At 47.7% G+C, this 16,454-nt stretch overlaps 1 protein-coding gene across 3 annotated transcripts in view; it reads left to right on the top strand.

Moving 5' to 3' along the window:
• Nucleotides 1-2,483: 2,483 nt before the first annotated feature.
• The window catches only part of Rph3al (rabphilin 3A like (without C2 domains)), a 101,371-nt gene continuing 87,400 nt past the window's right edge, over nucleotides 2,484-16,454 (top strand). The window contains exon 1 of one of the 3 annotated variants that reach the window (XM_048793246.1): nucleotides 2,484-2,796. The gene's annotated coding sequence lies outside the window, so the exon portion shown is untranslated. The remainder of the gene's footprint in view (nucleotides 2,797-16,454) is intronic. The other 2 variants (XM_048793249.1, XM_048793242.1) reach the window with 2 other exon arrangements.

Below are 16,454 nucleotides of genomic sequence, written 5' to 3'. Positions count from 1 at the left end.
TTGTTTGTTTTTATTTTTGTTTTGGGGAGGTGGGTTCTTGCTGGGTTGCCCAGGCTGGCCTTGAACTCCCTCAGCCTCCCAAATAGCTGGGATTATAGGTGAGTACCACTAGGCCCAGCTCTCATTGTTTTGTGTGGGTTTTTTTTTTTTTTTTTGTTGTTGTTGTTGTTTTGTTTTGGGTACTGGGGATGGAACCCTAGGAGCACTGGAGCACGTAACCACAGAACCCCATCCCTAGCATTTTACATGTTATTTAGAGACAGGGTCTCGCCAAGTTGCTTAGGGCCTCACTAAATTGCTGAGGCTGGCTTTGAACTCGTGATCCCCCTGTCTCAGCCTCTGGAGCCGCTGGGATTACAGGTGTGTGCCACTGTGCCCGGATCTCATGGGTTTTTTTTATATGTTCATAGATAAGTATCAGCATCACCAGTCAGTTTTAGAACATTTTCATTCCCACAAAAAGAACCCTATATTTTCAGCTGTCATTCTTCATTCACCCCAATAAACCTTGGGCAACCATTAGTCTACTTTCTGTCTATAAATTTGCCTATTCTGGTCATTTCATGTAAGTGGAATCATATAATATGGTCTTTCGTGACTGGTTTCTTTTATCATGCTCTTGAGGTGCATTGTGTTGTAGCATGAATGAATATTTCCTTTCATAGCCAAATAATATTCCTTGTGTGGTGACCCCACATTTTGTTAATCCCTTCACCTGTTGATGGATATTTGGATTATTTCCACCTTTTGGCTGAATGTTACGCTGCTGTAAACATTTGCACAGAAGTTTTTGTTCAAATACCTGTTTCCAAGAATTGTTTTTTGTTTTTTCCAGTTCTGGGGATTGAACCCAGGGGTGCTCTACCACGGAGCTACATCCCCAGCCTATTATTATTATTATTATTATTATTATTATTATTATTATTATTATTATTATTTTGAGACAAGGTCTCAGTGAGTTGCTGAGGCTGGCCTCAAACTTGCAATACTCCTGCCTCAGCCTCCCACGTTGCTGGGATTACAGGCGTGTACCACTGTGTTCGGTTCTGTTTTCAGTTCTTTGGGGTATATACCTAGGAGTGGAATTGTTGTGTCATAATTCTAAGTTTCACTTTTCGAGAAACTTCCAAGTCATTTCCCACAGTGGCGTCACCATTTTACATTCCCATCAACAATGCACAAAGGGTCCATTCCCTCCACCTCCTGGCTAACACGTTACCCTTCATTTCTTTGATTAAAGCCATCCTTGCAGATGTGAAATAGTGTCTCATTGTGGCTCTGATTCTATTTCCCTTACAGCTAACAATGTTGATTTGGGGTTACTTATATCTATCTTCTGTTGAAATCCCTTGTCCAGTTTAATTGTCATGTTGTTGTGTCATAGGAGTTATTTATATATTGCCAATTTGGCAAGGAAGGTGGAGCCTGGTGATGGTCAATAACTTCCAGGTGAGGACCATGGGCTTCATTTAAAATCTAAGCAGATTGGAGCCTTTGGAGGCGGAGTAGGCAGGATCTGAGCAGGGGAGGCTGAGGCAGAGGAACCCTTAGGATCACAGGGTGACTCAGCTCTGATGAGTACCTGGCTCAGATGGTGGGAAGGGTGGGGAGCAGGGGCTGCCTTTTAAAAAGACCCCAGGCCTTCTCAGAGACCACTCCCTTTGTGCCACTCTGCATTGTGGGCCTGGGGTGGGGAGGGACACAGGGTCAGCAGCACTGGCTGCAGGCCTCCAATCCCAGCTGTGGCCTGCCCTGGGCAGCCACGTCAGCCCACCTTCTCTGTAACACCTTCCAGGTTTCTCTGAACCAGGTAACCCGGAGACTTCTCAGAACTCCTGCTTGGCCAGCTCCTGCCCATCTCAGTTTCTGGGAACTCCTGGCACCCTCCCGAGGACTGGCTGCGTGGTAAATGCTGGAGAAGATCCCCCTGGTTCATTACTTTTCTTAGGCAGTACTTGCTGCAGAAAGACTGGGGGCAGAAGAAGGTGAGAGAAAGCACCTCGGCTCAGACCAGCAAAGTGAAGTCAAAGGAGGCCCCAGGTGCCAGCCCTGTGGGCATTGAGCAAGTGCTTGTGCCTCTCAAGGATTGCTTTCTTCAATGACCATCACGTCACCCCCTTGGGCTTGTGATGGTTTGGCAGGAGGCCCCACCTGGTGCCTCCGGCTGCTTTCTTCCTAATTGGTTTGTCCAGGGCCGGCTGACTGTGTGCACATGTGCAGGGTGGTTTTAATGTGTCGGCTCCTCTTAAGCCTTGAAAGCTCCTGGCAAGTTGCCATGGGTTCTGTTTGGCCCTTCCCCTGCTCACCTGCTCTGTACCAAGCCCTGGTCTGGGGTGATCCCCTCTGACTCTCTGCTGGCCCCCACCATCACCTCGGCAGCGGTTGTTGGTGATGGCATCCCCACTTATTTGGGGTCTGAACCTCTGCCAGGGGCTCAGGGAGTGTGTAGCTAATAGACAGCTGGTTCCCAGGCAGTGCGGTGCTTGACCTTGGAGTTGGAACAGAGAACCGTCTGTTTGTGTTTCCATGAATGAGAGGGGACAGCTGGCCCGCAGACAGCAGGCTCAGTCAGTTGGGGGTTGCGTTGGCTGCTGACTTTAAGCAAACAGCGAGGGCCAGGGGCTTAGGCGGAAGGAGGATGGAAAAGAAGAAGCTGGCAGGGCCCCAGGAGAGCCACCTGAGAGCTGGTGCCTGGGCTGTGCAGAGGCCACTGGGGGAGGTGGCAGTGAGGAAAGCTGCTCCCCAGATCTAGAGTCTGCGCTGTCAGCAAACCTGAGGATTGGGTCTACCTGGCAGGTAAGGAAGTGTGGGTCTGTTTGTTTTTTTTTTCTAGAAGTCTCTGCTTCTTGGAGAGGTTTCTCTTGGGCTCCTTCAATAAGCAATACCCAGGTATTAGCTAAAATCAGATTTCCTTTACAAAAATTTGGTTTGCCTGGGACTTTCCAGACCCACATAGAGCACACAAATGAAAGCAGGTTGTATTTTTTTGCATTAAGAGACAAACACAATTATCATGGCCCTCGCTGCCTGTCCCAAGCCAGGTGCTTACCAGCCCCTGGAAGGATTTGGGTATTTTCTGAGTGAAGACTTGCTTACCCAGATGACTTTATATTATTCCCATAACTGTATAGCTTAAGTTCTAATTCCATTTCCTGTTCTTTCTTTTTTCTCTTCTTTTGGTGCCATGGATCCTTCTTTAACATTCTGGTGAAATAGTGGCTTAAAATGCAAAATAAGATTCAGAGGAAACCAATTACATTGACTTTATTAGAATAGTTAAGAAAGCATGTGATATTATAATCCATGTGCTTCTTTGTTGATGTGTTAAACAAACAGCCTTGCAATGGGTCTAACTCTTTTAATTTTTAATTCAGTGGTAAGTATAAATATTTTAAGGTATCTGCTACTCTTTAGTGTGATAGGAAAAAATCTGTGATGTTATTGATGACCAGGACACAGGGACTGACAATATTACTGCGATGTTTCCTACACTCGTAACTAAAGGAAATAGAAATTTTCAGTTGCAGGTTAATAAAAATCAAGATATATTTTTTCCCATCTAAGTTCATGGATCCCCTGTTAAAAACCCCCAAGACAAGCAATAACCAGAGGAGGTTGTTTTCCTGAATTTTCTCTTTGTATAAACCATGATATCTCTCTGTCCCAGAATTTAGACACCTCTCTGGATTTTCAGGGGGTGCATATTAGACTAATTTAATCATCTGTCTGTGGCACTTGGTATCCACCCACCCTCTAGATGGAGTTCTGGGTCCTGTTATCCCATGTTATGGGTTTAAATGTGTCCCCCAAGCTGGACATGATGGCTCATGCCTGTACCAGCTACTCTGGAGGCTGAGGTAAGAGGATCACAAGTTCAAGGCCAGCCTGGGTAACTTTGTGAGACTCTGTCTCAAAATAAAAAGGGCTGGGAATGTAGCTCAGGGGTTTAATCCCCAGTACCACCACCAAAAAAAAAAAAAAAAGAAAAAAAAGAAAAGAAAAGAAAAAAGTGTCTCTCCTGAAGAATATGTTGAAGTTCCAACTCCCGGTACCTTCAAAGAATATGTCCTTTGGAAATAGAATCACTGCAGGTGTAATCAGGTAAGACGAGATCATTCTGGAGTAGGATGGGCCCTTAATCCAATATGACAAATGTCCTTTAAAGAGGAGAGACAAAGGAGAGGCCACCTGAAGACAGACAAAGGGATGCTAAGACCTTGGGAAGATGAAGACAGGCTTGTGGGGTGGGGGGACTCCAGCCACAGGCCACGCACAAAGTGCCAAGGTTTGCCTTCAAACAACTGGCGCTGACAGACAGGCTCGGCACACATCCTTCCCCGATTCTTCAGACAGAGCTTGGCACTGCGGATACCCTGATGAAGACTTCTAGGTTCCAAGTCAGGCGCGGTGGCACACGCCTGTAATCCCAGTGACTCGGAAGCCTGAGGCAGGAGTCAGTCTCAGTGATTTAGTGAGACCCTGTCTCAAAATTAAATACATAAATAAATAAACGAAGGGGTAGGGATATAGCTTATTGGTAATGTGCCCTTGGATTCAATCCCCAGTATTTATAATAATAATAATAAAAAGGCTTCTAGGTTCTAGAACTGCGTAAGCCACAAAGCACAGAGTACTGTAAGAGACAGCCCTAGGGGGGACACACCATGGGGAAGGGAGTGCCACTTTGGGGAGGAGTTGGGGCTTCCCTCCTCCCTGGGCCTGTGCAGGGTGATCGGCCACCAGAGTCTGGTTACTCTGGAGTCCCTGCCTTGACTGGGGAGTTGAACCTGCCCTGTGTCAGACCTTTCAGAAATGACAAATGCTAGCTGCGCCTCTGGGAGCGCGTGGGCAGAGCCTGCAGCTCGAGGGAGGGGGGAAGGAGGAGGATATTTTGCATCTCATTTCAGGTGGAGGTTTTGCATAGCATCAGCCTGGGAAGGAGAAAATGGTTTCTAGATAAAGAGACAGGAAGGAATTTGGGGCCTATTGGAATAGGCACCTTAGGCTATTAAAGGGTCCCAAAGATTTACTTTCCTGGTTAAAAACAAACAAACAAACAAAAAACTGCCCCACAGCGTTAAGTGAGATCTCCTGTGTGTGGACCATGGGAGTCTTGAGGGGGTACAAAGAAAAACAGTGTGTACTCTGCTCCCCAAGCGGTGAGACTGAGTGGCTGGGGCCGGGGGCCTGGTCTCAGCAGTGCCCAGTGAGTGATTGAATGTTGCAGTGAACCCAAAATTTGCTCTTTTTTTGCCCTGCTGAGGACAATAGGAGACTCTTAGATCTGCGACCGAGTCAGGATGAACCAGTGGCGTGGGTCATGGGGTGTCCGGGATGGACCATGGCCAAGAGGGGCAGCAGCAGTCTGAACTGTGGCTTGGGGGCTTCAAGGGCCCACCTAAGCGGAGGAATCTGAGCAGGAGCTATGAAGATAGGTAGGGCACCCTTGTTTGTTTAACTATTACTGAATCATCCTTTGAAGATGATTCAAGAAATAAATCCTTTCATAATCCCAACTCCTACTCTGCCCCGTGGACGCCGCCTTTTCTGTGGTTGGAATGTGGCCGTGATCTTGAGCCATCCCTGTGTCGACTGATTCCACTTCTTGCACCTGATCTTGCTGTGTACCCTCTCCCAGGTCATTTGTTGGTTTTGACATTGCCCGTGACATTGTGTCTGGATATACACCATTGTTGGCCATTTCTCAAGACCTGGAGTCCCTTCTGGAGATCCCATGGTCTTAGTGGGTATAAACTGCCTTGCAGGGTGGGCCAGAGGCAGGGAGGCAGGACCCATTCAGAGGACGGGTCTGTGTGTGGCCGGGAGGAAGATGGAGATGGAGGTTGGACTTGAGATTCCAGGTGGAGGAGACTGGGCTTATTCCATGGGCCACAGTGGACTCTTGAGTGTTTATATCAGTTCCATGAAGATGTCCCAGATACTTGTCATGTTCTGGGCACCGTGCTAGCCTAGGGACATCTAGACACCTCCCCAGAACCATGGTCTTTATAGGGTTAGCAGAGGCAAAGACCCACAAAGATACAGGCAGAATGAGATGCTGAGGAGTTGGGAGTGGAGTCAATTCAAATGGGGCTCAAGTAAGGAGGAGCTAGAGAGTATTCAGAGCAGGTGGTGCTGGGCATCTACCCAGAGACAGTAGGAAGAAAAGGAGTTCTACACAAGAGGACACAGGGACAGGGCTGAGCATGTGGGACATGTCCAGCTTGCAGTGGCTGGAGCCTGAGTTTTGTGCTGGGATGTGGTGGCAGGTGAGATTGGAAGGCTATTTGGGCCAAGTCATAGACAGACTCAAGTACAGCTTGGGTTTCTTCCCTAAGGTAGTGGGGAGCCATTGAAGGTTTTTGAGCAAAGGAATCATGCAGTCTAACCCAGGTAGTAAGGAGAATTTCTCTGGCTGCACAGGAAGTGGGAATAAGGGTAAGCCCCAAAGATCAATTAGGAAACTTTTCCCACATCTGGGGCAAGAGAAGAGGAGAACTGGAGAGGAGAGGAGGAGGAGGGGAGAGCCACCCCGAGGAGGCAGATCTGGCAGGATGTATAATGACAAGGCAGAGTTTTGGGACATTTGTCAGGCACTGGCTTCCCCGGGGCTCCTGTCTCATCTTCTGGATTTACTCGGGCCCTGCCTTATGCATAATGAGCCCAAGATGCTTCCAAGTGAGTGGTCCCTTCAGGTTTCAGGCAGGCCTCGGAGGCTTCCTGTCTGAATCTTTCATCCTCCCAGCAGGGCTGACAGATGGGGGAAATGTAGACGTCTGGGCTCACCTTATCTCACTGCTATCATCCTGTTTCCCCGTATCATAGTAACAGAGCAGATGTCAGGGCCTGTTGCTAAGGGTTCCCTGGAATATTAATACCTGGGTGTAGAACAGAGGGCTTTCACACGGGGCCTTTGAGGGCTTTGGAAGCACCAGCTTGGTGGCAAGTATTGGCTTTTCTTTCTTTCCTTCCTTCTTTCCCACCCTCCTCTTCTCCCCTGTCACCAGGGTCTGTGCACAGCGAGCTGTCTTGGGATGGCAGACTTGGCAGTAGCAAATATACAGCCGCTCTCCCTCCCACACCAGGGCAGACGTGACTAATGGATCACAGCATCCTCTCCCGGGGAGGCTGAGATGCCTGTGCCATGCAGCTGTGTGTGTGTGTTGCGGGGGGGGGGGCGGGGGTTGCAGGGCAGATGAAGCCAGAGGCTACCTGCTCATGCCCCAGCCCCTTCCCTGTGCCCTCTTCTCCTCCCCTGGCACGTGGTGGGGTTGGAGTGGGTTTTGCGGTCCTCTCCTCTTTGCCCCGTAGCCAGGCTTCTGGTCTTTTCACTGCCAAGTAGAAAATTAACTCGGAATAGTTCCGGAAGGGCTTTTAGCTGGATATTGAAGCCAGAGTGGGGGTTTTATTTGCCAGATGTCATTTGTTGTATATTGCCATGATAATGCTGTGGTGGCCCTAAGTGCTTGCTCTCTCCCCGTGGCTGTTAGAAACCAGGGTTTCTGCACTTGCTGGTGGCCTGTGTTTGCCCTTACATATCAGTGTCCCCTCATAGGCACACGGTTTCCTTCCAGCCGTCCCCTGCCTGCTTCTTTCTTGCTTTTCTCCCTGGGTCGTTTCTTACACAGAGATGGTCTGTCCTGGGAACCCACACCCTCTCACGCCTGGGCTCAGGGATGTGTTTCTCTGGGGGTCTTTCATGGAGTCACACATGTGACTTCATCAAGGCAGACTTTTGGCTAAGCAAATGCTCTGGTTCCAAGTGGTTGGGTCCACTGACCGCTGACACTGCTGCTGGCACCCTACAGCTCCATGCAAGCTGGCTCATTTGGGCCACAACCTGGGGAGTCCCTGGGCTCAGTCGTATCCACCAAAGCGCCCCTGAAATGAAATCAAGGAGGTGAGAACAGCAGGGTCAAAGGAGGGGAGATGGGAGTGGTAGGAGCTACCTTGTCCCTGGCCCATCCCCAGATGCAGGCAGAGGCTCCCCCAGCGTGTATCCTGCTTCTCTCGGGGCAGGTTGTTTTGCCCTCTGAGCGTCTGCTTCAAAGTCTGGTGTGTGCCAGAGGCAGCTGCAGATGGGTCATATTTTCATATTCTGTAATAGCTATTTCAAGTTGGGAAGGTTGGGGGCTGAACAGCAGTTTTCCCGGGGTAATGACTATTTGTGCTGCTCTGAGCGTCACAGAAATGTGCTCTCACAGTGTCCTCACCAGGACCCCATGGGGAGGTCTTCACCCCATTTTTTTTTCTTTTGGTGTTGGGGATTGAACTCAGGGACGCTCTACCACTGAATGACGTCCCCAGCCCTTTTACTTTTTTACTTGGAGACGGGTTCTTGCCAAGTTGGCCAGGCTGGCCTTGAACTTGTGATCCTCCTGCCTCAGCCAGCCCCTGCTCCTGTGTAGTGGAGAATATTCTGCTGGCCAGCAGTTACCTGACCTGCCTAGACCACTTGGTCAGCACTCAGAGTGCTAAAGCCAGTGCTGGCTTTCTCGACTGTGAGCCTGTGAACTCTGTTAGGGAGGTAGAGACCTTCTTTTAAGTGGATACGAATGTTTGCAAAGAAGAGGCTTTTTTTATTTTTATTTTTTGAGTAAGCAATTAGCGGACGGTACATGTTATTAAAACCAGCTAATAGGAGATCCACAGATAGCTTCTTCTATCTCTGAGTTCTGAGTTCAGAAATACAAAATCCACATTAGGCCAACAGGGCACAGCTGCCTCCAGCCGATTTTTCATGATGGCCAATTCTAGATGCACTTTGGAGAGAGCAGGCAGGAGGCCTGCCTGCAGCTGACAGCTTGGAGTGGCTCTGAGCATTACTGTAGAAAAGCTGACTCAAAAGTACGTTTCCAAAAAATGCACATTTCCTTTCCCTTTTGGGAATGTATCCTAAGGAAGTCATCAGAGCTGGGCACTAGGATTTATCTCCCAGGATATCCATTTTAGTGTTGAATATATTGAGCAAAATTGGAAATCATTTCTGTGTCCCCAAACTGGCCTCTGTTTCCCTCTAAGCCAATTCCCTGTCCCCCTCCCTCCCTCTCTTTCTGCCCCCCTCCCCACTCTCCGCAATTGGGGGGTTCACTTTCCTGCTTTTCTAGCCACCTTCTATAAGTCCCTGTTTTGTGGCCTCAGAAATTAATTTTTTTCCAGTTAATTATTGCCACGAATACAGTGCATGTTTAATACATATAATATTGTTCTTTGGAAATTTGGAGGAAAATGGTAAAATATATCCAGAATACTAAAGTATAATTGCAAATCGTATTTTTGAAGAATTTTCATAATGTGGGAGAGTACCATGTAGTACAAAATAGTAAATAATGTAAGTGGTAAGGACCTGATTTTATTTAAAATCTGCACTTGGGGCTGGGGTTGTGGCTCAGTGGTAGGGCGCTCGCCTTGCACGTGTGAGACCCTGGGTTCGATCCTCAGCACCACATAAAAAAATAAATAAGTGAAATAAAGGTGTTGTGTCCAACTACAACTAAAAAATAAATATTTAAAAAATAAATCTGCACTTACATACCTAGGAAAAATTGGAAGGTGTACCCTTAAGATGTTAAGAGTCATCTTGGGGGGTAGTGATGAGTGAAGTTGGGGAGTTTTTCTTTATAATATCCTACAGTGCCCAGGCGACAGCCGAGTGAGGTTGCATAATGACAGCTGCTGAGTCGGGGTCAGTCCCTCTGATTGCAGCATCTGCCTATGGTGAACTAATACCCAGGGCCACAAGCTTTTGACTTGAGGGGCAGAAGTGAATCTCCCTTTAAGAATGTGTTCAGTTTTTACAAACCTGAATCCAAAAGTTGCCCCAAAACTTATGAACTTGTATCCCCTAAAAATTTTCTCAGGGAGTTGTCACAGACCACTCCTGTTCCCTGTCCCCCATCCTGCAGCCCCCTCAGCCTCTGCATGGCAGACTGTCTGAGCATCTGTCTTTCTGGCAGCCTGGGCAGCTGGGTGCAGCTCTGCTCAGCTCGTCTCCCCCTCCCCCGCAGAGGTCAAGATGGCACCAGGACGCTGCAGCTTCCTGGCACAGGAAGGGCTGGTGGGCACAGCAGCCCCTGGCGGATAATCAGCTCAGCTGTCAGACAGACTGCCACCGCCCTGCGGCTGACTACCCCATAGGGAATCCCCAGGAACAAACTGCCTGAGTCAACAAGTCACAGAGCGTGCCAGAGTCCCTTCTGTTCTTTGCTCGTTTGTCTCCTCTGTTTCCTGAATTCCTCCTTGTCTGGTAAGGGCCTGTGCTGGGCCCCCGGGATGCTGAGAGGGGGAGGATGCAGGGCTTCCAGGGAGTCCACAGCCTCATGGGGAGAGGAGATGGGGTCAGAAGCAGGACCTGGGGCTGGTTGTGACAGGAGTGCCCTGCCCAGCAACAGCCTTAACTCACGTTCCTCATCCAACACGTGCACACACCCCAGTCCTCTGGCCTCTTCCTGTTGCAGCTGAGAGAACCTCAGAGATCCTCGGTGCCATCTCTCTCTGGTTTACAGAGGAGGTGACCAGAGCTCCACTTGGCCAGTCGTGGTCCACCAGCCCTACCTCTCTTCCCCTCCAAGCCCGTTCCTTCCCTCTCTCTCCCTAATTGGTGGGTTCACCTTCTGGCTTTTTTTTTTTTTCTTTTCAGTTATACATGACATAGAATGTACTTTGACATACTCTGCATCCATGAAGTATAACTTCCCATTCTTGTGGTTGTACATGATATGGAGTTACAGTGGTCATATATGAACACAGGAAAGTTATGTCCGATTCATCCTACTGTCTTTTCCATTCCCCCATCCCTTCCCCCCTTCTTTCCTGTCCAATCTGGTGAACCACCCCCTATCTCCCCACCTATTGTGAATCAATATCTGCATATCAGAACATTCTGCCTTTGGTGTTTTGGGATTAGCTTATTTCACTTAGCATATTACCCTCCAGTTCCATCCATTTACTGGCAGATGCCCTAACTGCATTCTTCTTCTCGGCCGAAGAAGAATGGTATATATACACATTGGTATATATACCACATTTCTTTATCCATACTATCTGTTGAAGGCACCTAGGTTGGTTCCATAGCTTGGCTATTGTGAATTGCACCTCCCTGCTTTTTAAAAAAATTTATATATGACAGTGGAATGTATTACAATTCTTATTACACATGTATAGCACAATTTTTCATATCTCTGGCTATATACATGGTATATTCACACCAATTTGTGTCTTCATACATGTACTTTGGATAGTAATGATCATCATATTCCACCATCATTAATAACCCCATGCCCCCTCCCTTCCCCTCCAACCCCTCTGCCCTGTCTAGTCCTCTCATGCTCCCACTCCCTATCCCACTATGTATCAGCCTCCTTATATCAAAGAAAACATTCAGCATTTGGTTTTTTGGGATTGGCTAACTTCACTTAGCATTATCTTCTCTAACTCCACCCATTTACCTGCAAATGCCATGATCTTATTCTCTTTTATTGCTGAGTAATATTCCATTGTGTAGATATGCCACATTTTTTATCCATTCATCTATTGAAGGGCATCCAGGCTGGTTCCACAGTTTAGCTATTGTGAATTGTGCTGCTATGAACATTGATGTGGCTGTGTCCCTGTGGTATGATGTTCTTAAGTCCTTTGGGTTTAGACCAAGGAGTGGGATAGCTGGGTCAAATGGTGGTTCCATTCCCAGTTTTCCAAGGAATCTCCATACTGCTTTTCATATTGGCTGCACCAATTTGCAGTCCCACCAGCACCTCCCTGCTTTTTAAACCACCTTCTATAAGCCCCAGTTTGGTTCCCTCATAAGTTAATGTTTGTCTAGTTAACTGCCATTATCACAAGGGTATGGTGCCTATTTATCGCATATAATATGGTTCTGTGGAACTCTGGAGGACCCAACTCTTAGGGTGTGGGTTGCCCCTCTTGTTCGAGACCACCCTTGAGGAGGCACAGAGCTCAGGAATGTGTGTGTGTGTGTGTGGCGGGGAGAAGGTGAGCACATCATTTGGCAGAGAAGCCCCTGGTGAAGAAGTCTGGGAGCCAGGGACAAGGGTCCATATGTGAGGTCCTCATCTGCTGCAAAGTCAGGGACCTGGCAACTCAGGCTGAAGAGGTTTGGAGAACCTATGCTGGTTGTTGGCAGATTTCAAAAATGTTCCTCTTGGAATTCTTCGTCCTCTCTCCGATCTGTCCTGAGGTTACTCTGTGCGGGTAAAGGACACTTGTGTCTTCCCAGATGCCAGCCAGTCTGGGGTGGACACTGTGGTCCCAGAGCTGGGACTTGAATGCTCCTATGTTCTCTTTTCTGACCTTTGCTCAGAGCCAACCCTGGGGACACGCTCAGCCACAGACTTGCATCTGAGATGAACCTTCCCAGCCAGCGCCATGGAACTTAGCCCCAAAGGCGACATATTTCCACTTCCCTTGAATTCTCCATAGCAGGTCACTCTGGACTTGTCTCTCCTGAAGCTCCACCAGTGACAGGTGTGGTGGGTGGGAGGAGCTTGTTGTTGTGTGGACCCTCCTGTCCCTGACTCCTTGTGCAGCTCAGCAGGGTGGGGACCGGGTGCCGTGCCTTTTCAGCCTGTCCCCTCAGCTCCCTCGAGTACCACGGGGGAAACAGAGGCCCCAGGAAGGTAACTGACTTGTCCCTGGGCTTCTAGCAAGTTTGCACAAAAGCCAGACATGCACAGGTCTCTTTCCTGCCACCTCTAGCCCTGCCATGAAGCCCTCCCCACCCCTGGGTTTGCTGCAGAAGGTGACAACATGATGCAGAGAAAGTGGCTCTAGTCTGAGGGCCGTGGACCAGCATAGCTAGCTGCGCCTTTCCTCAGCCTCTCTACCTACCCCTCTCTCTCTCTCTCTCTCTCTCTCTCTCTCTTCTCATCCGTCAAAGAATAATGATTAGATTTCGGAAGAACAGAGCAGAATGGCCTGTGACTGGCTGAAGATGGATGGATTGTTTTGGCTAAAGTTAATTTTTTTAAAGGGATACACCCCCAGTGGATCAAAGCACAGCTAAATGGCACCTTGAGGTGTCCCTTACCAGTGATCCCCAAACTCTGGCCCCAAAGTGACCCAAAGGGGACAAGAAGTTCATCCCCTAGAGATCTATGTAGGGGTGATTTTGGGGGGGCCGTGAAGAGCATCTACCACCCATATTGGGGGCCTCCATCTTCTGGGTGCTTTCATTCTTCATCAAGGTGATGAAGGTTTCGGCATCAGGACTTGGGGTTCTTTTGTCATCCCCCCTCCCTGCACTTCATGGTCTTTTAGTTCAGAAGCTTCTGCAAGATGGGATCTTCCTGTAGGGGAACCCTGAGGGTCCCTGGACTGTCACTGCCCTGTTACTCCCCAGTTTCTACAGGGTAGAGCAGAGAGTGGTCACCCCCACCCTTACTGTGCCCAACCCCAGGGGGAATGAGCTGGAAGGCTCAGGATTTGCTGTCCTGAGCGCAGTGGCCCGGGAGGTAGCGCCCCCTGCAGGTTGGACAAGAGCTGTACTGCTCCTTCCATTTCTTGAAACTCCCAGAATATTAAAAAAAAGAAAAGAAACAGGGGTATGGAGCTGTAGTACGTTTTAAATGTTTGCTTTGAACAGAGTAATGCATTTCACACCCACACAGCAGTGTGACTCTGCTATTCACAAGATAACAAATTAAAAACAAAAACAAAACCCCTTCAGAAATCCACAGTGCTTCAAAGGCTGAGGCTGGGGCACAGGTTGAAAGCAGTTGGAGGAATGTTGTTTTTTGAGCCTGTGGTTTCCTGACTTGTATGTTACCATCTTTTGAGAGAAGGGCCAAGGTGATATCTGGGGAGGCTCTTGGTGTCTGGCCAGCCCCTGGGTCTGCCCCTGGAGACCTGCCTGTGGGGTCTCCACACGTGGCTCACAGTGTAATGTCAGGTCCAACCTGCAAAAGCAGGTGCCCAAATGTGCCTGTGGGACTGAGACCAGATTGGTAAGGTCCTGGGCTTGGCTCCTGCAGGGGCCAGTCAGCTGTGTTCCGCACACTGCCCCCTGCTGGTCGTCACAGAAATGGGGTGACATTGGTCTGGAAGCAGTTCTCTAAGCACAGTCCAGCAAGGGGTCCATGAAGTCAAAACTACTTTCCTTATCATCATAAGACTCTTGGTCATTTTCTTAAAAATGTACAGAAAATGAAAAGTTCGTACATGTGGTTTTAGATGCCACACTGTAGCTAATCTTTAAGAAAATTGATGTCTGTGGAGTGTTGGTGGTGTATCAGAGAAAAATATCCACAATTATCTGGAAAAGCTATTAAAATCCTCCTTCTTCCACCTGTCTTGCACACCTGTGACACTCTGAATAGACTTTAACAAAACAGCATACCACCAAAGGTTGAATGAAAAAGCAGATAAGAACATCCACTTGTCCTTTGTTAAACTACAAATTATATAGATTTGTAAAAATATGAAACAATGCCATTCATCTCACTAATTGTTTGTTTTGAAAACAGTTATTTTTATAAACCATATAATAACCTAGTGGGTTTATTATTTTTAATGAATTAACAATAATTTTTAAATTTCTGTTTTAATTTTTATATTTCATACCAATAAATATAACCCTGATAGTTTGGAGTCCTCAAAAAATCTTGTAACATTTATCCGGGCATGGTGGCACACATCTGTAATCCCAGCTACTTGGGAGGGAAGGTTGCAAGGTCAAGGTCAGCCTGGGCGGCTTAGCAAGACCCTGTCTCAAAATAAAAAAAATTTAAAAACAGGGTTGACAATATAGCTCAGTGGTAGACTAAGGTCCTGAATTCAGTCACCATTGCCACAAACAACAACAAAAAAAAACACATCAAATGGGTGGTGACTCATATCCCACAAAGTTCATGCTTTTTTTGGGGGGGAGGATGGGAACTACTCCTTCAGCTTGTGTCAGCCACTAATCTACTTTCAGTCTCCATAGATCAGCTTAATCTGGATATTTCCTATAAATGGGGTCATATGATATGTGGTATTTTTACCCTTAGCATCATGTTTTCAAGGTTCAGGCATATAATAGCAGGTATCAGAACATCGTTCCTTTTTTATGGCCAAAGAATCTTTATCATATGCCTATAGCACATCTTATTTCTCCAACAATTGATGAGTATTTTAATTGTTTCTACTTTGGGGCTATTATGAATAATGTAGCTATGAACAGTCCTGTGCTGGTTTTTGTGTGAAAATAGGTTTTCGTGCTCTTGGGTATATACCTAGGAGTGGAGTTTCTTGATTATAAGTCTGTGTTTAACATTTTGAGGAAATAACAAACAAAGGTCCAATCTCAGTGGGTTTTTAAAAAAATATTTATTTAGGGCTGGGGATGTGGCTCAAGTGGTAATGCGCTCACCTGGCATGTGCAGGGCGCTGGGTTCGATCCTCAGCACCACATAAAAAAAAATAAAAATAAAAATAAAGATGTTGTGTCCACTGAAAACTGAAAAATAAATATTAAAAATTCTCTCTCTCTCTTCTCTCTCTCTATCTTTAAAAAAATTTATTTATTTTTTAGTTATATTTGGACACAATATCTTTATTTTTACGTGGTGCTGAGGATCAAACTCAGGCCCCTTGCACATGCTAGGTGAGCGCTGTACCGCTGAGCCACAACTCCAGCCCCAACCTCAGTGTTTTTTGGGGACTGAGGATTGAATCGAGGGGCACTCTACCACTGAGCTACATTTCTGCATTTGTAGCCTTTCTTCTTTCTTTCTTTTTTATTTTGCTAAGTTGCTGGGGCCTTGCTGAGTTGCCCAGGCTAGCCTAGAACTTGCAGTCTTCCTGTCTCAGCCTCCCAAGTTGCTGGGATTGTAGGTGTGCGCCACCACACCTGGCCCACCTCAGTATTTCTAAAAAGCTGAGTTTTGGAACCACTCACTGGCTTGGATTAAATCAGAACAGGGCGGTGAGGGTGACTCTCCTTGCTCGCTCTAGCCCAAGCTCATCTCTTTCTCTCTCCACACATACACACCTTTCCTTCAATATTCGCGAGCAGCATTCTCATAATAGATCCTTAAAGAGGTGGCCCCATCCTTGGTGGCCGAGCTAGACTGTGTTAAACCACCAGGTTTTGCCGGAGCAGGATTCTGGGCCAGTCCTGGTGGACAGTGCCTGGTGGAGGTCCTTGCTGCTGCTGTCCCCTCCCTGCCCTCTCCCCTGCTCTGGAGAATGCTGTGGTCTTCCGTGTGATCCCCTGGGGAACATGAGTCATGGATGCCCGGGGCTGCCATTCTGGATCCCCCAGGTTTGGGAACAGAGGAGAGTTTTCCCCAGCTATCTGGCCTCCTGGTTGGACCCTCTTGGAGGGGATGTACTCGGGCGGGGGTGGTGGTGCTAGAAGGTCAAGGTTGGATTGCCCTCTGGATCTTGCCAACTGAGTTGAAAATTACCGAGGCTGCACCTCTTCTTTTTCTGAACTTCCCCTCTGATGTCCTGCG

This window comes from Marmota marmota, unplaced genomic scaffold, assembly GCF_001458135.2.
Source record: "Marmota marmota marmota unplaced genomic scaffold, marMar, whole genome shotgun sequence".
NCBI classification, from domain to species: Eukaryota; Metazoa; Chordata; class Mammalia; order Rodentia; family Sciuridae; genus Marmota; species Marmota marmota.
This window is presented reverse-complemented; position numbering and strand designations above follow the sequence as displayed.